This window comes from Mustelus asterias, chromosome 5 (assembly GCF_964213995.1).
Source record: "Mustelus asterias chromosome 5, sMusAst1.hap1.1, whole genome shotgun sequence".
NCBI classification, from domain to species: Eukaryota; Metazoa; Chordata; class Chondrichthyes; order Carcharhiniformes; family Triakidae; genus Mustelus; species Mustelus asterias.
Window position 1 is genome coordinate 5,943,947 of NC_135805.1, and position 25,984 is coordinate 5,969,930.

A 25,984-nucleotide genomic window follows, 5' to 3' on the forward strand; every position below is an offset into this window, starting at 1 on the left:
ATGCTGAGGAAGCAGGAATGATGTGGGGAATATACAGAATAAATGCTGTGGAATTGGGCAATGATGTGGTAACATCCAGAATGAATGCTGAGGAAGATGGGGAATGATGTGGGAATATACAGAAAGAATGCTGAAGACGGGGAATACCTCGTGCGTGACGTCAGTTGTCAAGGATTCCCCTGACGTCACTCATTCACCAGGTGACGTCGGGAAATAACCAGCGTCCCCCGCGGTGAAATGGCGGCTGAAAGTGAGAAAGGGAGAATGTGTGAGTAATAGGGAGAGAAATGCAGAGTGTGAGTAATAGAGAGTGTGTGAGTAATAGAGAGAGAAATACAGAGAGAGTGAGTAATAGACAGAGCAATACAGAGAGTGAGTAATAGAAAAGAGAGAGAGAGAAATCGAGTGTGAATAAGAGAGAGAAATACAGAGTGTGAGTAACAGAGGGAGAGTGTGATAGAGAAATACAGTGTGAGTAATAGAGAAATACAGTGTGAGTAATAGAGAGAGAGGAGTGAGTGATAGAGAGAGAGGAGTGAGTGATCTAGAGAGAGGAGTGAGTGATAGAGAGAGAGGAGTGATAGAGAGAGAGAGGAGTGAGTGATAGGGAGAGGAGTGAGTGTGAGAGAGGAGTGAGTGATAGAGAGAGGAGAGTGATAGAGAGAGGAGTGAGTGATAGAAAGAGGAGTGAGTGATAGAGAGAGGAGTGAGTGATAGAGAGAGAAGTGAGTGATAGAGAGAGGAGTGAGTGAGAGAGAGAGGAGTGAGTGAGAGAGAGAGGAGTGAGTGATAGAGAGAGGAGTGAGTGATAGAGAGAGGAGTGAGTGAGAGAGAGAGGAGTGAGTGATAGAGAGAGGAGTGAGTGATCGAGAGAGGAGTGAGTGATCGAGAGAGGAGTGAGTGATCGAGAGAGGAGTGAGTGAGAGAGAGAGGAGTGAGTGATAGAGAGAGGAGTGAGTGATAGAGAGAGGAGTGAGTGATAGAGAGAGGAGTGAGTGATAGAGAGAGGAGTGAGTGATAGAGAGAGGAGTGAGTGATAGAGAGAGGAGTGAGTGAGAGAGAGAGAGAGGAGTGAGTGTGAGAGAGGAGTGAGTGTGAGAGAGAGGAGTGAGTGAGAGAGAGAGAGAGGAGTGAGTGTGAGAGAGGAGTGAGAGAGAGAGAGAGAGGAGTGAGTGTGAGCGGAGCGAGTGTCCCGGGTGGGACTGCGAGCACAGAGCCGACAGTCCGGAGTTGAGCCTGGGTCCAGTCCAGCTGCCGGCTCGAGGCTCAGTCGGGTTCGAGTCGGGATCCAGTCCGGGAGCGGCGGGTAAGACAGCGGCTGAATTTGTATTTTTGGGGGAAAGTTGAAGGTGTGAAAATGCAGAATAAGGAAGTGTAAAGATTGGGCCGAATGTGCGGCCGGTTCCGGCGGCGGCGGTTTTCTCGGCGAGGCGGCAGCGCGCGCTGTGCGCGGGACACTTTCAAACTGAAGCTCGAGCGGCCCCAACGGCCCCGGGACACACAGACCGACCCCCACCCTCCCCCCCCCCCCCTCACCCCCCACCCTCCCCCCCTCACCCCCACCCTCCCCCCCTCACCCCCCCCCCACCCTCCCCCCTCACCCCCCACCCTCCCCCCCTCACCCCCCACCCTCCCCCCTCACCCCCCACCCTCCCCCCCTCACCCCCCCCACACACCCCCCCCTCCCCCCCCCCCCCACACACCCCCCCCTCCCCCCCCCCCCACACACCCCCCCCTCCCCCCCCCCCACACACCCCCACCCTCCCCCCCCCCCCCCCTCACCCCCCCCCTCTCACCCCCCCCCCTCACCCCCCCTCTCACCCCCCCCCCTCACCCCCCCCTCACCCCCCCACACCCCCCCCCCACACACCCCCCCTCACCCCCCCACACAACCCCCCTCACCCCCCCCACACACCCCCACACACCCCCCCTCACACACCCCCCTCACACACCCCCCCTCACACACCCCCTCACACACCCCCCCTCACACACCCCCCCTCACACACCCCCCCTCACACACCCCCCCTCACACACCCCCCCTCACACACCCCCCCCTCACACACCCCCCTCACACACCCCCCTCACACACCCCCCCTCACACACCCCCCCTCACACACCCCCCCTCACACACCCCCCTCACACCCCCCCCTCACACACCCCCCTCACACACCCCCCCCACACCCCCCTCACACACCCCCCCTCACACACCCCCCCTCACACACCCCCCTCACACACCCCCCCTCACACACCCCCCTCACACACCCCCCCTCACACACCCCCCTCACACACCCCCCCTCACACACCCCCCCTCACACACCCCCCCTCACACACCCCCCCTCACACACCCCCCCTCACACACCCCCCCTCACACACCCCCCCTCACACACCCCCCCTCACACACCCCCCCTCACACACCCCCCCTCACACACCCCCCCTCACACCCCCTCACACCCCCCCCTCACACACCCCCCTCACACACCCCCCTCACACACCCCCCCTCACACACCCCCCCCTCACACCCCCCCCCCTCACACCCCCCCCCCTCACACACCCCCCCTCACACACCCCCCCTCACACACCCCCCCCTCACACACCCCCCCCCTCACACACCCCCCCCTCACTCACCCCCCCCCTCACACACCCCCCCCCTCACACACCCCCCCCTCACACACCCCCCCCCTCACAACCCCCCCCCTCACACACCCCCCCCCTCACACACCCCCCCCTCACACACCCCCCCCCTCACACACCCCCCCCCTCACACCCCCCCCCTCACACACCCCCCCCCTCACACACCCCCCCCCTCACACACCCCCCCTCACACACCCCCCCCTCACACCCCCCCCCTCACACCCCCCCCCCCTCACCCCCCCCCCCTCACACCCCCCCCCCTCACACCCCCCCCCTCACACCCCCCCCCTCACACCCCCCCCCCCCACACCACCCCCCCCCCCCTCACACCCCCCCCCCCTCACCCCCCCCCCCCTCACACCCCCACCCCCTCACACCCCCACCCCCTCACACCCCCACCCCTCACACCCCCACCCCCTCACACCCCCCCCCCCTCACCCCCCCCCCCACACCCCCCCCCCCCTCACACCCCCCCCCCTCACACCCCCCCCCCCTCACACCCCCCCCCCCTCACACCCCCCCCCCCCCTCACACCCCCCCCCCCTCCCTCACACCCCCCCCCCCTCACACCCCCCCCCCCTCACACCCCCCCCCCCACACCCCCCCCCTCACACCCCCCCCCTCACACCCCCCCCTCACACCCCCCCCCCTCACACCCCCCCCCCTCACACCCCCCCCTCACACCCCCCCCCTCACACCCCCCCCCTCACACCCCCCCCCCTCACACCCCCCCCCTCACACCCCCCCCCTCACACCCCCCCCCCTCACACCCCCCCCCCCCTCACACCCCCCCCCCCTCACACCCACCCCCCTCACACCCACCCCCCTCACACCCACCCCCCTCACACCCACCCCCCTCACACCCACCCCCTCACACCCACCCCCCTCACACCCACCCCCTCACACCCCCCCCCCCTCACACCCCCCCCCCCTCACACCCCCCCCCCTCACACCCCCCCCCCTCACACCCCCCCCCCCCTCACACCCCCCCCCCCCTCACACCCCCCCCCTCCCCCCCCTCACCCCCCCCCCTCACACCCCCCCCCCTCACACCCCCCCCCCTCACACCCCCCCCCCTCACACCCCCCCCCCTCACACCCCCCCCCTCACACCCCCCCCCCCCCTCACACCCCCCCCCCCCTCACACCCCCCCCCCTCACACCCCCCCCCCCTCACACCCCCCCCCTCACACCCCCCCCCCCTCACACCCCCCCCCCCCTCACACCCCCCCCCCCCCTCACACCCCCCCCCCCCTCACACCCCCCCCCCCCTCACACCCCCCCCCCTCACACCCCCCCCCTCACACCCCCCCCCCTCACACCCCCCCCCCTCACACCCCCCCCCCTCACACCCCCCCCCCCTCACACCCCCCCCCTCACACCCCCCCCCTCACACCCCCCCCCCTCACACCCCCCCCCTCACACCCCCCCCCTCCCTCACACCCCCCCCCCCCTCACACCCCCCCCCCCTCACACCCCCCCCCCCTCACACCCCCCCCCTCACACCCCCCCCCTCACACCCCCCCCCCTCACACCCCCCCCCCCCTCACCCCCCCCCCCTCACACCCCCCCCTCACACCCCCCCCCCTCACACCCCCCTCCCCTCACACCCCCCTCCCCTCACACCCCCCCCCCCTCGCGGCCCCCCCCCCCCGCGCGCACCCCCCCCCCCCACGCGCGCACGCCCCCCCCCCCCGCCCCTAGTTTAGTACTTTCATTCTGGTCCACAAATATCTTGAAACTTATAGAATTGTGATAACTGTTCCCAAAATGGTCCCCCACTGAGACACCAATCACCTGTCCCAGGCTCGTTTCCCAGAACCAGGTCTCAAATAGCCTCTTCCCGGGTACACTGGGGGAACATTTCGCACGGCCAATGCGTCTAACCAGCACATCTTTCGGACTGTGGGAGGAAACTGGAGCACCCGGAGGAAACCCACGCAGACATGGGGAGAACGTACGGATTCTGCACAGACAGTTACCCAGAATCGAAACTGGGTCCCTGGAGCTGTGAGGCAGCAGTGCTAACTACTGTGCCACCGTGCAGAGATCAAATCCCCTCTGCCTTCTCAGATTCTCCAATCTGTCCATGTAACTGAAGTCCCTCCTTCCTGGAATCATATTTTCTGCACTCTCTTTAAAGCCTTCACATCTTTCTTCTGTTGTGCTCTTTTTATATTGCCTGTCCTCTGTGCCACATCATCGGTCACATGTCCACCCATCCCTCCAGCCTCTTAAAGTCTATCACTCTCCTCCTCACCGCAGTTCAAAATATTTAAACGTTTTTCCTTAATACATCCTCTATACCATATTAAAATGGTGTCAAATTTTGTTTGATAATTTCCCTGATGCATCTTGGGATATTTTACTGTGCTAGATTTTCAACATAAATACAATTTGTTGTTGTTTGTTAATCATCTTTTGTTTTGAGCTTATTGTGGGATTGTAGAACAGGCATTTTTGGAACTTTTTCAGTCACTTCATGAAGTTCTATTTCAGTGATGGTCTGACTTGGGATTCTTGTACATGGATTGTTGCTGTAATTCAGGCTGTCAAGACATGGACTGTACTGTTGCATATCAAATAGCTCTCCAATCCATTCTAAAGGATACTGTCTGCAATTGGGTGACATTGAGCAACAGTTTGTTTAGTTCTGAGTTCTGTGGGATGTGCAGTTTGTGTCTAGTTCTATACAGTTTGATATGTTCTGCATAGAAGCTGTCGTATTTGCAGGAGAGGTTAACATTGGATGGGAAAATTGGACTTGGATAGAGACTGGCATTTAGTTTCAAGGGCATTGTTACTGACCTGGGCGCAGAGTTGAAGGTTGTAGTTGTCATGATAGATTGAAGAAGGAAAGTAAAAGCCCATGCATTCTGAATATTTTTTTAAAAATCAGAGTGGATTCATAACTATTGAATATCCATCGTATTTCCAATTATGGGGCATATCAGCAGAATGTATTTAAGTATATAAATGGTGCTCACTTTTCTTGAGTTCTGTGGTGTGTGTGAAAGACATTATATTTCACTGCACTTTTAACTTTAGTTCCTTTTGTCATTTGTTAACGAATGGTAAAATCACGTGAGTTATTTTTGTTCAGTCCCGAAGTGCTTCCTCAGCCTATTGTAATTAAAATAGAGGACAAAATAGTGATCTGTATTGAATAAGTTTAATGATTGCAATGTCAGGAAATTGCCTTCCCCAGCGATGGCAAAAATAATCTTCATAACATTGTATATCAAGGCAACCAATTACTTCAGCAGTCAAGTTGTTTAAATTTTAGGAGTAACAATGCAGTAAGATTCACAACTGAATTACATATTGAAAAGCTTTGAACATTTCTGTTTGGCTGTGTTTTCTGCTCTTTATTCAGAATTTTCTTACTAATTAAACTGTATAAAATTCTTGGGGCTTAACAGGTTAGATGTCAAGTTGTTCTCCCTGGCTTTAGAGAAAAAAAGCCATGGGGCCTTAGTCTTATGATAAAAGTCAAATCATTTAGGACTAAGATGAACAATTTCTTTGCTTAGCTTCTGCATCTTTGGAATACTCCATCCCAGAAGGCTGCGGATGCTTGCCCATTGATATTGTGAGCCTAGTCAAAGAGAAAAAGGAAGCATTTGTCAAAGCTAGGAGGCTGGGAACACACGAAGCAAGTGTGGAATACAAGGAAAGTAAAAAGAAACTTAAGCAAGGAGTAAGAAGAGCTAAAAGGGGTCATGAAAAAGCATTGGCCAGCAGGATTAAGGAAAATCCCAAGGCTTTTTACACATATATAAAGAGCAAGAGGGTAGCCAGGGAGAGGGTTGGCCCACTCAAGGACAAGGGAGGGAATCTATGTGTGGAGCCAGAGGAAATGGGCGAAGTATTAAATGAGTACTTTTCATCGGTATTCACCAAAGAGAAGGAGTTGGTGGATGATGAGTCTGGGAAAGGATGTGTAGATAGTTTGAGTCATGTTGAGATCAAAAAGGAGGAGGTATTGGGGTTCTTGAGAAACATCAAGGTAGACAAGTCCCCAGGGCCTGATGGGATATACCCCAGAATACTGAGAGAGGCAAGAGAGGAAATTGCTGGGGCCTTGAGAGAAATCTTTGTATCCTCACTGGCTACAGGGGAGGTTGCAGACTCTATGACAACGGATGAATGAACACCGCTCGACAATTACCAGGCAAGACTGTTCTCTTCCTGTGGGGGAGCACTCCAGCGGTCACGGGCATTCAGCCACTGATCTTCGGGTAAGCGTTCTCCAAGGTGGCCTTCACGACACACGACAGCGCAGAGTCGCTGAGCAGGAACTGATAGCCAAGTTTTGTACACATGAGGACGGCCTAAACCGGGATGTTGGGATTATGTCACACTATCAGTAACCCCCACAGCTTGCCTCCTGGACTTGCAGAATCTCACTGGCTGTCCTGTCTGGAGACAATACACATCTCTTTAACCTGTGCTTAATGCTCCCTCCACTCACATTGTCTGTATCTTTAAGACGTGGTTGGCTGTAGAGATTCGCATTCTAATCAGTATTCTGTAACTTGATTTTGTGTCTCTGTGCCCTGTTTGAGAGCAGATATCCACTCCATCTGTCGAAGGAGCAGCGCTCCGAAAGCTAATGGCATTTGCTACCAGATAAACCTGTTGGACTTTAACCTGGTGTTGTTAAAACTCTTACAGGGGAGGTCCCAGAGGATTGGAGAAGAGCCAATGTTGTTCCTTTGTTTAAGAAGGGTAGCAAGAATAATCCAGGTAATTACAGGCCGGTGAGCCTTACATCAGTGGTAGGGAAATTATTGGGGAGGATTCTTCGAGACAAGATTTATTCCCACTTGGAAATAAGTGGACGTATTAGTGAGAGGCAACATGGTTTTGTGAAGGGAGGTTGTGTCTCACGAACTTGATCGAGTTTTACGAGGAAGTGACGAAGATGATTGATGAGGGTAGGGCAGTGGATGTTGTCTACATGGACTTCAGTAAGGCTTTTGACAAGGTCCCTCATGGCAGACTGGTGCAGAAGGTGAAGTCGCATGGGATCAGAGGTGAGCTGGCAAGGTGGATACAAAACTGGCTTGGTCAAAGAAGTCATGATGTGGAGATGCCGGCATTGGACTGGGGTAAACACAGTAAGAAACATAGAAAAACTACAGCATAAAACAGGCCCTTCGGCCCCACAAGTTATGCCGAACATATCCCTACCTTTTAGGCCTACCTATAACCCTCCATCCTATTAAGTCCCATGTACTCATCCAGGAGTCTCTTAAAAGACCCTATTGAGTTTGCCTCCACCACCACTGACGGCAGCCGATTCCACTCGCCCATCACCCTCTGTGTGAAAGCTTCCCCCTAACATTTCCCCTGTACCTACCCCCAGCACCTTAAACCTGTGTCCTCTCGTAGCAGCCATTTCCACCCTGGGAAAAAGCCTCTGTGAGTCCACCCGATCTAAGTCTCTCAACATCTTATATACCTCTATTAGGTCTCCTCTCATCCTGCGTCTCTCCAAGGAGAAAAGACCGAGCTCCCTCAGCCTATCCTCATAAGGCATGCCATTCAATCCAGGCAACATCTTTGTAAATTTCCTCTGCACCCTTTCAATCTTTTCCACATCCTTCCTCTAATGAGGCGACCAGAACTGAGCACAGTACTCCAAGTGGGGTCTGACGAGGGTCTTGTACAGCTGCATCATTATCCCCGGACTCCTAAACTCAATCCCCTCGATTGATAAAGGCCAGCACACCATATGCCTTCTTAACAACCACCTCCACCTGTGGGGCCAATTTTAGAGTCCTATGGACCCGGACCCCAAGGTCCTTCTGATCCTCTACCGTACTAAGAGTCTTTCCCTTTATATTGTACTCCTTCATCCCATTTGACCTGCCAGAATGGACCACTACGCATTTATCTGGGTTGAAGTCCATCTGCCACTTCTCCGCCCAGTCTTGCATCCTATATATGTCCCTCTGTAACTTCTGACATCCCTCCAGACTATCCACAACCCCAAGAAGTCTCTCAACATCAGGTTAAAGTCCAACAGGTTTATTTGGTAGTAAATATAGTACAATCGCTATGCTGGGGGTATACTACAGGCCACCCAACAGCCCACGGGAAGTGGAGGAACGGATATGTCAGGAGATTCTGGATATGTGCAGAAAAAATAGGGTTGTTGTAGTGGGAGACTTCAATTTCCCTGGTATAGACTGGAAAGTGCTTAGGGCTGGGGGTTTGGATGGGGAGGAATTTGTAAAATGCATACTGGAAGGTTCTTTGGAATAGTATGTAGATAGCCCAACTAGAGAGGGGGCTATCCTGGATCTCGTTCTGGGAAATGAGCCTGGTCAGGTCATCAAAGTTTTGGTAGGGGAACATGTGGCAAATAGTGACCACAACTCTGTTAACTTTAGGATAGTAATGGACAAGGACGAGTGTTGTCCTAAGGGTAGGGTGCTAAATTGGGGAAAGGCTAACCATAGCCAGATTAGGCAGGAATTGATGGCCGTTGATTGGGAGAGGCTGTTTGGGGGTAAGTCCACGTCTGGCATGTGGGAGTCTTTTAAGGAACAGTTGATAAGGCTGCAGGACAGGCATGTGCCTGTAAAAAGGAAGGATAGGAAAGGTAGGATTCGAGAGCCGTGGATAACCAGGGAAATTGAGGATCTGATCAAAAAGAAAAGAGAGGTGTACATTAGGTCCAGGCAACTGAAAACAAATGGGGAGCTCTGGAAGAATACAGAGAGAGTAGGAAAGAACTCAAACGGGGAGTTAGAAGGGCAAAAAGAGGTCACGAAATGTTCTTGGCAGATAGGATTAAGGAGAATCCTCAGGCATTTTATTCATATGTTAGGAACAAAAGAGTTGTCAGGGAAAAAGTCGGACCTCTCAGGGACAAAGGAGGGGAATTATGCTTAGAACCCAAGGGAATAGGGGAGATCCTAAATTAATACTTTGCATCGGTATTTACAAAGGAGAGGGACTTGTTGAATGGGAGTGTCTCAGAGGGAGGTGTTGACCCGTTAGAGATAATCTCCATTACAAGGGAGGAAGTGTTAGGTTTTTTAGGTAACATTAAAACTGACAAATCCCCAGGGCCTGATGGCATCTATCCTCGACTGCTCAGGGAGACAAGAGATGAAATTGCTGGGCCTCTGATGGAAATCTTTGTCTCTTCATTGGACACAGGTGAGGTCCCTGAGGATTGAAAGATAGCGAATGTGGTACCGTTATTTAAGAAGGGTAGCAGGGATAATCCAGGTAATTATAGGTCAGTGAGCTTGACGTCCGTAGTAGGGAAGTTGTTGGAGAGGATTCTTAGAGACAGGATGTATGCGCATTTAGAATGGAACAATCTCATTAGTGATAGACAGCATGGTTTTGTAAGAGGGAGGTCGTGCCTTACAAATTTGGAGGAGTTTTTTGAGGAAGTGACAAAAACGGTTGACGAAGGAAGGGCCGTGGATGTCGTCTATATGGATTTCAGTAAGGCATTTGACAAAGTCCCACATGGCAGGTTGGTTAAGAAGGTTAAGGCTCATGGGATACAAGGAGAGGTGGCTAGATGGGTAGAAAACTGGCTTGGCCACAGGAGACAGAGGGTAGCAGTCGAAGGGTCTTTTTCCGGCTGGAGGTCTGTGACCAGTGGTGTTCCGCGGGGCTCTGTACTGGGACCTCTGCTATTTGTGATATATATATATATAAATGATTTGGAAGAAGGTGTAACTGGTGTTAACAGCAAGTTTGCGGATGACACCAAGATAGCTGGACTTGATAGGCAAAGGGATCTGGGTGTACAGGTACACAGGCCACTGAAAGTGGCAATGCAGGTGGAGAAGGTAGTCAAGAAGGCATACGGCATGCTTGCCTTCATTGGTCGGGGTATTGAGTTTAAAAATTGGCAAGTCATGTTGCCGCTTTATAGAATCTTAGTTAGGCCGCACTTGGAATATAGTGTTTAATTCTGGTCGCCACGCTACCAGAAGGATGTGGAGGCTTTGGAGATGGTATAGAAAAGATTTACCAGGATGTTGCCTGGTATGGAGGGCATTAGCTATGAGGAGAGGTTGGAGAAACTTGGTTTGTTCTCACTGGAGCGATGGAGGTTGAGGGGAGACCTGATGGAAGTCTACAAGATTGAGGGAGGTGGAGGAGCAGATAGGGAAACAGATCCTGGAGAGTTGCAATAATAGCAGAGTTGTTGTGATGGGAGACTTTAATTTCCCAAACATAGATTGGAATATCCCGAGGGTAAGGGGATTGGATGGGGATGAGTTCGTTAGGTGTGTTCAGGAGGGTTTCCTGACACACCATGTGGACAAGCTTACAAGAGGAGAGGCTGTACTTGATCTGATACTGACCAACGAGCCTGGACAGGTGTCAGATCTCTCAGTGGGAGAGCATCTTGGGGATAGTGATCATATCTCTATCTCCTTTATGCTTGCATTGGAAAAAGAGAGAGGATCAAGCAAGCTAGGAAAGCGTTTATATGGAGTAAGGGGAAATATGAAGACATAAGGCAGCAAATTAGAGGAGTAAATTGGAAGGAGGTATTCTCGGGGAAATGTACTGAAGAGAGGTAGCAGTTTTTCAAGGAATGTCTGTCTAGGGTTCTACAGGACAATGTTCCGAGCAGACAGGGAGGAGTTGGTAGGTTAAAGGAACCGTGGTGCACGAAAGCTGTGCGGGACCTAGTCGAGAAGAAAAGGAAAGCGTACAAAAGGTTCAGAGAGCTTGGCGAAGATAGGGATCTAGATGAGTATACGGCTTGTCGGAAGGGACTAAAGAAGGAAATTAGGAGAGCCAGAAGGGGTCACGAGAAGGCCTTGGCAAGTAGAATTAAGGAAAACCCTAAGGCGTTCTATAAGTATGTGAAGAGTAAAAGGATGAGACGTGAAGTACAGGACCTATAAAAGGTGAAGGCGGGAAAATCAGTACGGAACCAGTAGAAATGGCAGAGGTGCTTAATGAGTATTTTGCCTCGGTTTTCACAGAGGAGAAGGACATGGGTGGATGTACTGTGGGCTTGCGGTGGACTGAAAAGATTGAGTATGTGGACTTTAACAAAGAGGTTGTGCTGGAATCTTTGAATGGCATCAAGATAGATAAGTCGCCGGGTCCGGATGGGATGTACCCCAGGTTACTGTGGGAGGCGAGGGAAGAGATGACAGAGCCTCTGGCGATGATCTTTGCGTCGTCGATGGAGACGGGAGAGGTGCCGGAGGATTGCGGATGTGGTTCCTATTTTCAAGAAGGGGAATAGGGATAGCCCAGGAAATTACCGACCGGTGAGTCTAACCTCAGTGGTTGATAAGCTGATGGAGAAGATCCTGAGGGACAAGATTTATGAGCATTTAGAGAGGTTTAGTATGCTCAAGAATACTCAGCATGGCTTTGTCAAAGGCAGATCGTGCCTCACGAGCCTGGTGGAGTTCTTTGAAAATGTGACGAAACACATTGACGAAGGGAAAGCGGTAGATGTGGTTTATATGGATTTTAGCAAGGCGTTCGATAAGGTCCCCCATACAAGGCTTCTCGAAAAAGTGAGAGGGCATGGGATCCAAGGGGCTGCTGCCCGGTGGATCCGGAACTGGCTTGTCCAAAGGAGGCAGAAAGTGGGTATAGATGGGTCTTTTTCTAAATGGAGGTCGGTCACCAGTGGTGTGCAGCAGGGATCTGTTCTGGGACCCTTGCTGTTTGTCATTTTCATAAATGACCTGGATGAGGAAGTGGAGGGATGGGTTGGTAAGTTTGCCGACGACACGAAGGTTGGTGGGGTTGTGGATAGTCTGGAGGGATGTCAGAAGTTACAGAGGGACATGGATAGGATATAAGACTGGGCGGAGAAGTGGCAGATAAATGCGTAGTGGTCCATTTTGGCAGGTCAAATGGGATGAAGGAGTACAATATAAAGGGAAAGACTCTTAGTACTGATGAGGATCAGAAGGACCTTGGGGTCCGGGTCCATAGGACTCTAAAATCGGCCCCGCAGGTGGAGGAGGTGGTTAAGAAGGCATATGGTGTGCTGGCCTTTATCAATCGAGGGATTGAGTTTAGGAGTCCGGGGATAATGATGCAGCTATATAAGACCTTCGTCAGACCCCACTTGGAGTACTGTGCTTAGTTCTGGTCGCCTCATTGCAGGAAGGATGTGGAAAAGATTGGAAGGGTGCAGAGGAGATTTACAAGGATGTTGCCTGGATTGAGTGGCATGCCTATGAGGATAGGCTGAGGGAGCTCGGTCTTTTCTCCTTGGAGAGACGTAGGATGAGAGGAGACCTAATAGAGGTATAAGATGTTGAGAGGCATAGATCGGGTGGACTCTCGGAGGCTTTTTCCCAGGGTGGAAATGGCTGCTACGAGAGGACACATGTTTAAGGTGCTGGGGGGTAGGTACAGGGGAGATGTTGGGGGGAAGTTTTTCACACAGAGGGTGGTGGGCGAGTGGAATCGGCCGCTGTCAGTGGTGGTGGAGGCAAACTCAATAGGGTCTTTTAAGAGACTCCTGGATGAGTACATGGGACTTAATAGGATGGAGGGTTATAGGTAGGCCTAAAAGGTAGGGATATGTTCGGCACAACTTGTGGGGCCGATGGCCTGTTTTGTGCTGTAGTTTTCTATGTTTCTATGTTTCTATAAGATTGTGAGAGGCATGGACCGAGTGGATAGTCAGAAGCTTTTTCCCAGGGTAGAAGAGTCAATTACTAGGAGGCATAGGTTTAAGGTGCGAGGGGCAAGGTTTAAAAGAGATGTACGAGGCAGATTTTTTACACAGTGGTGTGTGCCTGAAACCCGTTGCTGGGGGCGGTAGTGGAAGCGGATACGGTAGTATCTTTTAAGGGGCGTCTTGACAAGTACATGAATGAGATGGGAATAGAGGGATATAGTCCCCGGAAGCGTAGGGGGTTTTAGTTAAGTCAGGCAGCATGGTCGGTGCAGGCCTGGAGGGCCGAAGGGCCTGTTCCTGTGCTGTAATTTTCTTTGTTCTTTGAATTTATAGATATGAAGGGAATTAAGGGGATAGGGAGCGAAAGTGGAGTTGATGTAGACGTTCAGCCATGTTCTTATCGAAGTGTGAAGTAACCTGAGGACTGTATGGCACTCTCTTATTTTTAAAGTTCTTTCAACAGTTTGCAACGGCTTTTATTTTCTTTTGAGCTGACAGTTGAGTTGGCATTTGTATTTGCATTCCTTAACATCTGAAAGAAAGAGAAAGCTTCTTGTTTCGGCGTGAGGTGAGAGTTCTGTAGAAGAATGATTTAGATCTGAAATGTTAACTTTGTTTCTCTCCATGGATAAACTTGATGAGTTTATCCAGCATTTTCTGTTTTGATGTCACTATATATTGTTACCTTGCAAATCTGTCCTGATGAGTGACAACTGTCTCCATCAAATATTGTGCCATTCCTGAGATGAAAGCCGCATGAAGTACTAATACCCAAAAGTACCCAAGTACCAATTTTCAAATTTGTTGACGACACACCGTAGTGGGTTGGATCTCAAACAATGATGAGACAGAGTACAGGAATGAGATAGAGAATCTGGTAAACTGGTGCGGCAACAATAATCTCTCCCTGAATGTCAACAAAACGAAGGAGATTGTCATAGACTTCAGACAGCGTAAAGGAGAACATGCCCCTGTCTTTATCAACGGGGACCAAATAGAAAGAGTCGAGAGCTTCAAGCTTTTAGGTGTCCCGAACACCAACAACCTGTCCTGGTCCCCCCCCATGCAGACAATATAGTTAAGAAAGCCTACCAACGCCTCTACTTTCTCAGAAGACTAAGGCAATTTGGCATGTCAGCTACGACTCTCACCACGACTTTTACAGATGTACCATAGAAAGCATTCTTTCTGGTTGTATCGCAGCTTGGTATGGCTTCTGCTCTGCCCAAGACTGCAAGGAACTACAAAAGGTCGTGAATGTAGCCCAATCCATCACGCAAACCAGCCTCCCATCCACTGACTCCTACACTTCCCACTGCCTCAGCAAAGCAGCCAGCATAATGAAGGACCCCCCTATCCCGGGCATTCTCTCTTCCACCACCTTCCTTTGGGAAAAAGATACAAAAGTCTGAGGTCACGTATCAACCGACTCAAGAACAGCTTCTTTCCTGCTGCTGTCAGACTTTTGAATGTACTTACCTTGCATTAAATTGATCTTTCTCTGCACCCTAGCTATGACTGTATCACTACATTCTGCACTCTCTCGTTTCGTCCTCGATGAACAGTATGTTTTGTCTGCATAGCGCACAAGAAACAACACTTTTCACTATGTTAATACATGCGAAAATAATAAATCAAATCCGTATCATTCCTCGGAATTTATTGAAATTCAGCGTAAAGTATAACTAACTTTATGGCATGCTGCCAGCAATCAAAAGCTGGCCTTTAAGTAGCTTGAGATAATAAACTCCATTTTACAAATACAGCGACAAGCGATCTGAGAGTTTTTAGCTGCTTAACAAATGGTGAGAACAGTGAAGAATGCAGTTGTTTACTCTGATCTGCAGTTTGAAATCATAGATGACTCATTAAAGCTGCAGTGTAGGTAAATGCAATAAAATCCCTCATGGAAGAAGGCTTTGTTTTCTCAATATATGTTGGTTCCCTGGTCTCCTACCCTCCCATTCCTTGGAAGGAGGGATGGCTGATAATGTTCCAAACCTATCCTATGTTCCAAACCTACCCTAAAGCTTTCTATAGGTATGTCAGGAGTAAAAGAATGATTAGGGTAAGATTAGGGCCAGTCAAGGAGAGGAGTGGGAAGTTGTGCGTGGAGTCTGAAGAGATAGGAGAGGCACTAAATGAATATTTTTTGTCGGTATTCACACTGGAGAGGGACAGTGTTGTTGAGGGGAGTACTGAGATGCAGACTGTTGGACTGGATGGGATTGATGTTCAAAAGGAGGAGGTGTTAGCAATTCTGGAAAGGGTAAAAATAGATAAGTCCCCTGGGCCGGATGGGATTTATCCTAGGATTCTCTGGGAGGCTAGAGAGGAGATTGCAGAGCCTTTGGCTTTGATCTTTGTGTCGTCATTGTCTACAGGAACAGTGCCAGAAGACTGGAGGTTAGCAAATGTTGTCCCCTTGTTCAAGAAGGGGAGTAGGGACAACCCTGGTAATTATAGACCGGTGAGCCTTACTTCTGTTGTGGGCAAAGTATTGGAAAGGATTATAAGAGATAGGATTTATAATCACCTAGAAAGGAATAATTTGATTAGGGATAGTCAGCACGGTTTTGTGAAGGGTAGGTCGTGCCTCACAAACCTTATTGAGTTCTTTGAGAAGGTGACCAAAGAGGTGGCTGAGGGTAAAGCGGTTGATGTGGTGTATATGGATTTCAGCAAAGCGTTTGATAAGGTTCCCCATGGTAAGCTTTTGCAGAAGATACGGACACATGGGATTGAGGGTGATTTAGTGGTTTGGATCAGGAATTGGCTAGCTGTAAGAAAACAAAGGGTGGTGGTTGATGGGAAATATTCATCCTGGAGTTCAGTTACTAGTGGTGTACCGCAAGGATCTGTTTTGGGGCCACTGCTGTTTGTCATTTTTATTAATGACTTGGATGAGGGCGTGGAAGGATGGATTAGTAAATTTGCGGATGACACTAAAGTCGGTGGAGTTGTAGACAGTGCGGAGGGAAGTGGCAGATTACAGAGGGACATAGATAAGCTGCAGAGCTGGGCTGAGAGGTGGCAAATGGAGTTTAATGCGGAAAAATGTGAAGTAATTCACTTTGGAAGGAGTAACAGGAATACAGAGTACTGGGCTAATGGTAAGATACTTGGTAGTGTGGATGAGCAGAGGGATCTGGGTGTCCATGTGCATAGATCCCTGAAAGTTTGCACCCAGGTTGACAGGGTTGTTAAGAAGGCGTACGGTGTGTTCGCTTTTATTGGTAGAGGGATTGAGTTTCAGAGCCAGAAGGTCATGCTGCAACTGTACAAAACTCTGGTGCGGCCGCATTTGGAGTATTGCGTCCAGTTCTGGTTGCCGCATTATAGGAAAGATGTGGAAATGTTGGAAAGGGTGCAGAGGAGTTTTACCAGGATGTTGCCTGGTATGGTGGGAAAATCGTATGAGGAAAAGCTGAGGGGCTTGAGGTTGTTTTCGTTAGAGAGAAGGTGGTTAAGAGGTGACTTAATAGAGGCATACAAGATGATCAGAGGATTAGATAGGGTGGATAGTGAGAGCCTTTTTCCTTGGATGGTGTTGGCTAGCACGAGGGGACATAGCTTTAAATTGAGGGGTGAGAGATATAGGACAGATGTTAGAGGTAGGTTCTTTACTCAGAGTAGTAAGGGCGTGGAATGCCCTGCCTGCAGCAGTGGTGGACTCGTCGACGTTGAGAGCATTCAAGTGGTTATTGGAGAAACATATGGATGATATTAGAATAGTGTAGATTAGAGGGGCTTTAGATTGGTACCACTGGTCGGCGCAACATTGAGGGCCGAAGGGCCTGTACTGCGCTGTAATGTTCTATGTTCTGAACTAAATCTAAGAGCGTAGTTCTCTGCGTTTGAGCACTTTCTATTGAGATTGTAATTTGTGTAAAGTTTGCAATGTGAATATGATTTGAATCTGCTAAGTAGTTAGGCTTGGTTTGATTTCATACTACTAAATATGTCCTGGACTGTTACCAATATTGATGCAGTGTTCCTTTCCTCTGTAAGGACAGCTTTGTGTTGAAGGAACAGTGTTACGTAATTGTATATTATTCCACCTGATACTATTTGCATGCATCTCCCAGGAATTGACTATGGAGGAGGAACCGAGAGACTGCTGTTTGCTGTTCACGGAGACCTGGCTCACTTCTGCCTCACCAGACTGTGCCCTACAACCAGAGGGTTTCTCAATCCACTGAATGGACCATACAGCGGCCTCAGGCAAGGTTAGGGGAGGTGGGCTCTGCCTTCTAATCGAGACCTCTTGGTGCTCAGGTGTAGCAACACTGGTAAGTTTCTGTTCCCTGGACCTAGAATACCTGACACTGAAATGCTACCCCTACTACCTACCGTGGGTGTTCACCTCTGTTATCTTGACAGCAGTTTACATCCCACCCCATGTGGATGTGAAGACCACGCTGGATGAAATATACATCACTACGAATGGCCTTGAGGCGAAACATCCCGAGGCCTTGATCATTGTGGCCGGGGACTTCAATCAAGCCAAGCTCATGAGCGTACTACCAAGATACCACTAACATGTCTCCTGTACCACCAAAGGCCCAAAAATGCTGGACCACTGCTACACAAACATCAAACATGCCTACTGCTCCATCGCCCGCCCACACTTGCTCTCGATTACAAGCAAAAACTGAAGTGGGAACATTTGATAAAGAAAGTCGTGCAATGTTGGTCTGAGGAGTTGGAAGCAAATCCGTGTGTTCGCCAATTGGAACACATGGATGAACAGGAATATCCACTGCTTGCTGATGTCCAGGCGTTCAAGTCGGGTGACCGTGATCTATGCAGGAAATCCAGATATGATCTATGGAGAACCATCAAAGATGCCAAGAGACAGTCCCAGACCAAGCGAGAGTCCCAGGGTGGCCGCACTTTGGGATCCTTTGTATGGATTGTTTTAGTTAAAAGGCTTCATTGTAAGGTATTTCTGCCTGTGTAACTAATTATGCTATGCTTTAAAGCTAACTTGACCACATTTTAAAACTCAGCTGGGAATCCTGGGATGAGCTTTGAAATTGGCTACCTGCTTTGAAACTACAATGCAAGCAAAGTTTTGCATAAAGAAGTCTTTCAGTCACCCAGCTGCGAATTGTTTATGAAGTTTGGGACACAGCCTGTACTAATAATTTAACAACACAGCTAACGGGAAAGTTATGTTCTATACAGCTATCAGTGTCGTTCAGTTGAATCCTGCAAGGTTTTGAATTCAAGTCTGTGTAGGGCTTGGCTACAAAGCCAATCCCCAACTCTGTCTCTGTCTCTGTTTCATTCTCACTCACTCTCTCTCTCTCTCTGGTATGGAGGGTCTTAGCTATGAGGAGAGATTGGGTAGACTGGGGTTGTTCTCCTTGGAAAGACGGAGAATGAGGGGAGATCTAATAGAGGTGTACAAGATTATGAAGGGTATAGATAGGGTGAACAGTGGGAAGCTTTTTCCCAGGTCGGAGGTGACGATCACGAGGGGTCACGGGCTCAAGCTGAGAGGGGCGAGGTATAACTCAGACATCAGAGGGACGTTTTTTACACAGAGGGTGGTGGGGGCCTGGAATGCGCTGCCAAGTAGGGTGGTGGAGGCAGGCACGCTGACATCATTTAAGACTTACCTGGAGAGTCACATGAGCAGCCTGGGAATGGAGGGATACAAACGATTGGTCTAGTTGGACCAAGGAGCGGCACTGGCTTGGAGGGCCGAAGGGCCTGTTTCCTGTGCTGTACTGTTCTTTGTTCTCTCTAGTTCTCTCTCTAGTTCTCGCTCTCGCCCCCCGTCCTTGCTCTCGCCCCCGCCCCCCCCCCCCACTCGTGCGCATGTATATTTTAAGAGTACAGATCCTATACACATGAGCACACACTGACTTTGGCAAGGTCTGCACAATATAACAGGCTACAAGGTGATGGCATTTAGAATCGCTCGCAACAGTGCATCCCTTCCCAATGAGCTATGCCCGTTTTGAGCAAGAGGTCATCGACAGGACGTCTCCCATCCTGGAGGCCTTGGCCAAACCCGTATCCGAGGTCACCATTGCAGATGTCACACCTGGAAAGTTAACCCATGGAAAGTAACTGGCCTGGATGGGGTACCCAGGCGAGCACTCAGATCCTGTGCAGACCAGCTGGCGGAGGTATTCGCCGTCTCATTAACCTCCTACTTAAACTGATCTGAGGTTTCTACCTGCTTCATCCTTGTGCCAAAGAAAAGCCAGGCAGCATGCTTTAATGACTATGGCCCAGTGGCTCTGACATCTATCATTAAGTGCTTCAATAGGTTAGTCATGGCACGGGTCAATTCCATCCTCCCAGATTGCCTGGATCCACTACAGTTCACCTATCGCCGCAACAGCAGACACCATCTCCTTGGCTCTCCACTCAACCCTGGAACACCTGGTTAACAAGAACATTTATGTCAGACTCCTATTTATTGACTACAGCTCAGCCTTCAACACCATTATCCCAACAAAATTGAACTCCAAACTCTGTGGCCTTGGGCTCAGCTTCTCCCTCTGCGACTGGATCCAAGACTTCCTAACCAACAGACCTCAATGTTATGGTGAGGTTGTAGAAGGCATTGGTGAGGCCGAATTTAGAATATTGTGTGCAGTTTTGGTCACCTAATTACAGGAAGGATATTAATAAGGTTGAAAGAGTGCAGAGAAGGTTTACAAGGATGTTGCCGGGACTTGAGAAACTGAGTTACAGAGAAAGGTTGAATAGGTTAGGACTTTATTCCCTCGAGCGTAGAAGAATGAGGGGAGATTTGATAGAGGTATATAAAATTATGATGGGTATAGATAGAGTGAATGCAAGCAGGCTTTTTCCACTGAGGCGAGGAGGAAAAAAAACTAGAAGACATGGGTTAAGGGTGAAGGGGGAAAAGTTTAAAGGGAGTATTAGGGTGGGCTTTTTCACACAGAGCGTGATGGGAGTGTGGAACGAGCTGCCAGATGAAGTGGTGAATGCGGGCTCACTTTTAACATTTAAGAAAAACTTGGACAGGTACATGGATGAGAGGGGTGTGGAGGGATATGGTCCAGGTGCAGGTCAGTGGGACTAGGCAGAAAAATGGTTTGGCACAGCCAAGAAGGGCCAAAAGGCCTGTTTCTGTGCTATAATGTTCTATAGTTCTAATCAGTAAGGATAGGCAATGACACCTTCTCCACGATTATCTTCAACACTGGTGCCCCACAAGGCTGTGTCCTCAGCCCCTTACTCTATTCCTTATACACCTATGACTGTGTGGCCAAATTCCTCACCAATTCGATTTTCAAGTTCGCTGATGGCACTACCATAGTGGGTCGGATCTCAAACAATGATGAGACAGAGTTCAGGAATGAGATAAAGAATCTGGTGAACTGGTGTGCCAACAATAATCTCTCCCTTAATGTCAACAAAACGAGGGAGATAGTCATCGACTTCAGGAAGTGTAAAGGAGAACATGTCCCTGTCTCCATCTACGGGAATGAAGTGGAAATGGTGGAGAGCTTCAAGTTTCTAGGTGTCCAGATCACCAACAACCTGTCCTGGCCCCTCCCTGCTGACGCAATAGTTAAGAAAGCCCACCAACACCTCTACTTTCTCAGGAGGCTAAAGAAATATTTAGCTGCTCTTTCTCTACACCCTAGCTGCGACTGTAACATTGTCTTCAGCATCCTCCTTTTCTTCTCCCCTATGTACTCTATGAATGTATGTTTTCTGTATAGCGTGCAAGAAACAATACTTTTCACTGTAACCCAATACATGTGATGATGATAAATGAAATCAAAAACATCTGAATGTGAAGATATGAATTAAGAATAAGCCCCTTGAGTCTGCTGTGCCATTCAGTAAGATCGTGGCTGATTATAACTTCAAGTCTTCCCCAATAACCTTCCACCCTCCTGTAAATCAAGAATCTATCCAGCTTGGCCTTAAATATATTCAAAGACTCTGTTTCCATTGCCTTTTAAGAAAGAGTTCCAGTGACTCATGACCCTCAGCGAGAAATTATTATCCTCAGCTCTGTCTTAAATGAACGGCCCTTTATTTTTAAACAGTGACCCTTAGTTCTAGATTCTCTGACACGAGGAAACGTCCTCTCCATGCCACCCTGTCAATATCCCTCTATGTTTCGATGTAATGTGTCTTTAGATCATCTGACCTCTGGGCAGAAGGTTTATGTGGAGGCCATGGTGGCTGGGGCAGGGGGTGGTGAACAAAGTGCCACATACAGCATTTTACAGCTGATCAGATCATTCTGAAATATCGTCGCTTTGGTAGGTTGAGAAAAAAATTGTTTACACTCATGATTCAAGTGTGTACGAGTCATTCATTAACTTGCCAGCAGGTTGTCTTTTAGCCATCCCCAGCTTTCCATTGGTTTTGGAGTGGCTGTTGGCAGTGTCAGTAGCTGTGGTAATTGAAGAGTACGTATTAAATGTCTGACTGCCCGATACATACGTCAGGAAATGTTTCCCTGGTTTGAGGAGTTGTTTACCAATCGTATTTAAAAACCATTTGAGAATGTGACTGATTAAAGGGAATGTTTCATCTTTCCCAGGTTGCTCTGATTTGAAATGTGGTCAAAATTTGGCTGAGTTGAAAGACCAGTTCCCTTTTTCTGGGGCTGAAGCTGGTTCCTTCTCTAGAGAATTATTTGAAGGAAGTCTTTTGTTTTAATAGTTATTTGTTTTCAGCATTACTGTAAATTGTGCTCACAGATGGTGCACTGAGTTTGAAATTCCCTATTGTTTACATGCCTGGAGGCATCTAAATCTGTTTGACATTGAAATACATACCTGCTAAAACTCATCAGTAAGAAGTTTAACAACACCAGGTTAAAGTCCAACAGGTTTATTTGGTAGCAAATGCCACTAGCTTTCAGAGCGCTGCCCCTTCGTCAGGTGGAGTGGAGAAATGCTCACAAACAGGGCACACAGAGACACAAACTCAATTTACAGAATAATGATTGGAATGCAGTCTTTAAAGATAATCAAGTCTTAAAGGTACAAACAACGTGAGTGGAGAGAGCATTAAGCACAGGTTAAAGAGATGTGTATTGTCTCCTTTTAATTAATATTTAATTTAATTTTTTATTTTATTTTATTTTATTTTATTTAAATTAAATTAATTTTTTTAATTGAAATTTTATTTAGAACAAAGAACAAAGAACAGTACAGCACAGGAAACAGGCCCTTCGGCCCTCCAAGCCTGTGCCGCTCATTGGTCCAACTAGACCATTCGTTTGTATCCCGCCATTCCCAGACTGCTCATGTGACTATCCAGGTAAGTCTTAAACGATGCCAGCGTGTCTGCCTCCACCACCCTACTTGGCAGCGCATTCCATGCCCCCACCACTCTGTGTAAAAAAACGTCCCTCTGACATCTGAGTTCTACCTCTCCCCTCTCGCCTTGAACCTATGCCATCTAGTTTTAGACTCCCCTACCTTTGGGAAAAGATACTGACTATCTTGCTAAGCTATGCCCCTCATTATTTTATAGACCTCTAAGATCACCCCTAAGTCTCTTACGCTCCAGGAAAAAAGGTCCCAGTCTATCCAGCCTCTCCTTATAACTCAAACCATCAAGTCCCGGTAACATCCTAGTAAATCTTTTCTCCACTCTTTCCAGTTTAATAATATCCTTTCTATTATAAGGTGACCAAAACTGCACACAGTATTCCATTTGTGGCCTTACTAATATCTTATGCAACTTCAACAAGAAATCCCAACTCCAGTATTCAATGTTCTGACCAATGAAACCAAGCATGCCAAATGCCTTCTTCATCACTCTGTCCATCTGTGACTCCACTTTCAAGAAGCTAGGAACCTGTACTCATAGATCTCTTTGTTCTGTAACTCTCCCTAATGCCCGACCATTAACTGAGTAAGTCCTGCCCTGGTTCAATCTACCAAATGCATCACCTCGCATTTATGTAAATTAAACTCCATCTGCCATTTGACAGCCCACTGACCCAATTGATTAAGATCCCGTTGCAATCCTCGATAACCTTCTTCACTGTTCATTATGCCACCAATCTTGGTGTCATCTGCAAACTTACTAACCATGCCTCCTAAATTCTCATCCAAACCATTAGTATAAATGACAAATAACAGTGGGCCCAGCACTGATCCCTGAGGCGCACCGCTGATCACAGGCCTCTAGTTTGAAAAACAACACTCTACAACCACCTTCTGGCTCCTGTCATCAAGCCAATTTTGTATCCAATTGGCTACCTCACTCTGGATCCTGTGAGATTTAACCTTATGTAACACCTACCATGCGGTACCTTGTCAAAGGCCTTGCTAAAGTCCATGTAGACAACATCAACTGCACTACCCTCATCTACCTTCCTAGTTACCCCTTCAAAAAACTCAATTAAATTTGTGAGACATGATTTTCCACTCACAAAGCCATGCTGACTGTCCCTAATCAGTCCTTGCCTCTCTAAAATGCCTGTAGACCCTGTCTCTCAGAATACCTTCTAACAACTTACCTACTACCGATATTAGGCTCACCGGCCTGTAGTTCCCAGGCTTTTCCCTCCAGCCTTTCTGAAACAAAAGCACGACATTTGCCACCCTCCAGTCTTCAGGCGCCTCACCTGTGGCTGTGATTCAAATATCTCTGCTTGGGGACCTGCAATTTCCTCCCTAGCCTCCCACAACGTCTTGGGATACACTTCCATCAGGTCCCAGGGATTTATCTACCTTGATGCTCTTTAAGACTTTCAGCACCACCACCTCTGTAATATTTATATATATATTATATATACTCCTCAAGACACCACTATTTATTTCCCCAAGTTCCCTAACAATCATGCCTTTCTCAACAGTAAATTGTGATCAGAAATATTCATTTAGGATCTCGCCCATTACTTGTGGATCCGCACATAGATGACCTTGTTGATCCTTAAGAGGTCCTACTCTCTCCCTAGTTACTCTTTTGCCTTCTATGTATTTGTAGAAGTTCTTTGGATTCTTGGGGGTTACCATTGACCAGAAACTCATCTGGACTCACCACATAAACACAGTGGCTACAAGAGCAGGCCAGAGGCCAGGAATACTGCGGTGAGTAACTCACCTCCTGATTCCCCAGAGCCTCTCCACCATCTACAAGGTTGTGTGATGGAATATTCCCCACTTGCCTGGATGGGTGCAGCTCTAAATACCGAGCCTTGACACTATCGAGGACAAAGCAGCCCGCTTGATTGGCACCATATCCACTCCCTCCACCACCAACGCTCAGTAGCAGCAGTGTGTACTATCTACAAGATGCACTGCAGCAATTCACCAAAGATCCTTCCTTACACAGCACCTTCCAAACCCATGACCACTTTCATCTAGAAGGACAAGAGCAGCAGATAAATGGGAACACCACCACCTGCAAGTTCCCTTCCAAGCCACTTTTCATCCTGACTTGGAAATATATCGCCGTACCTTCGCAGTCATTGGGCCAAAATCCTGGAATTCCCTCCCCAACGGCATTGTGTTAAATTGAAAATTTTGAAGGTGGATGTTGATAGATTCTTCGGCAAGGGAATCAAAAGTCATTGGGGATTAATGCGAATGTGAAATTCGAGACACGAAAAGATCAGCAGTGATCTTATTGTATGGTGGAGTAGGTTCAAGGGGCCAAATAGCCTAGACTCGAGGGGCCAAATGGGCTGCTTCTGCTCCTGTTTTGTACATTCATAATCCTCGTTATCATCTGAGCAACACGGTTTGATTTGGTGAAAATATGCTTGTCCGAATAGAAATTGTAAACAAGTTTTCTCTTTAACACTGTTGGTGTTAATGAACAGTAAGTGTTGCTTGCTCTGATAATGCCCTGTTAATATGATGAAACACTGCTGTGTATGTCAAAGGCATTAATACATGCCAAGTGTTTCACAAACAAATAGCATCTAGTTCCTTGACCTTGCCACCTGGTTGTTGAGCTCTGCAGTTTAATAGTAATAATACTGACTACGAAGCAGATTTTCTTTACTGGTTCAGAAATGCAGGAATGGAAACCAGCCTTCCATCCTTTGATTCCAGCTGCACTTTCTGCTGCCTTGAAAAAGCAGCCAGCATAATCAGGGACTCCACGCCCCCTGGACCTACTCGTTTCCACCACCTTCCATCAGGAAAAAGATACAAAAGTCTGAGATCATGGACCAACTGACTGAAGAACAGCTTCTTCCCTATTGCCATCAGACTTTTTGAATGGACCTACCTCATATTAAGATCTTTCTCTACACCCTAGCTATGACGAACACTATATTCTGCACCCTCTCCTTTCCTTCTCCCCTACGTACTCTATGAACGGTATGTTTTGGCTATATAATGCGCATGCAACAATACTTTTCACTGTTCACTGCCGGATTAGGCAGGATTTGGTGGCTGTTGATTGGGAGAGGCTGTTCGAGGGTAAATCCACATCTGGCATGTGGGAGTCTTTTAAGGAGCAGTTGATAGGACTGCAGGACAGGCATGTGCCTGTAAAGAGGAAGGACAGGAAAGGTAGGATTCGGGAGCCGTGGATAACCAGTGAAATTGTGGGTCTAATCAAAAAGAAAAAAAAGGCATACATGAGGTCCAGGCAGCTAAAAACAGATGGAGCACTGGAGGAATACAGAGAAAGGAGAAAAGAACTCAAATAGGGACTTAGAAGGTCAAAAAGGGGTCACGAAATGTCCTTGGCAGACAGGATTAAGGAGAATCCT

General features: G+C 48.8%; 1 protein-coding gene across 1 annotated transcript in view; it reads left to right on the plus strand.

Moving 5' to 3' along the window:
* Positions 1-229: 229 nt before the first annotated feature.
* tjap1 (tight junction associated protein 1 (peripheral)) overlaps positions 230-25,984 on the plus strand; it is a 222,187-nt gene continuing 196,432 nt past the window's right edge. The window contains exon 1 of the mRNA XM_078213519.1: positions 230-1,306. The gene's annotated coding sequence lies outside the window, so the exon portion shown is untranslated. The remainder of the gene's footprint in view (positions 1,307-25,984) is intronic.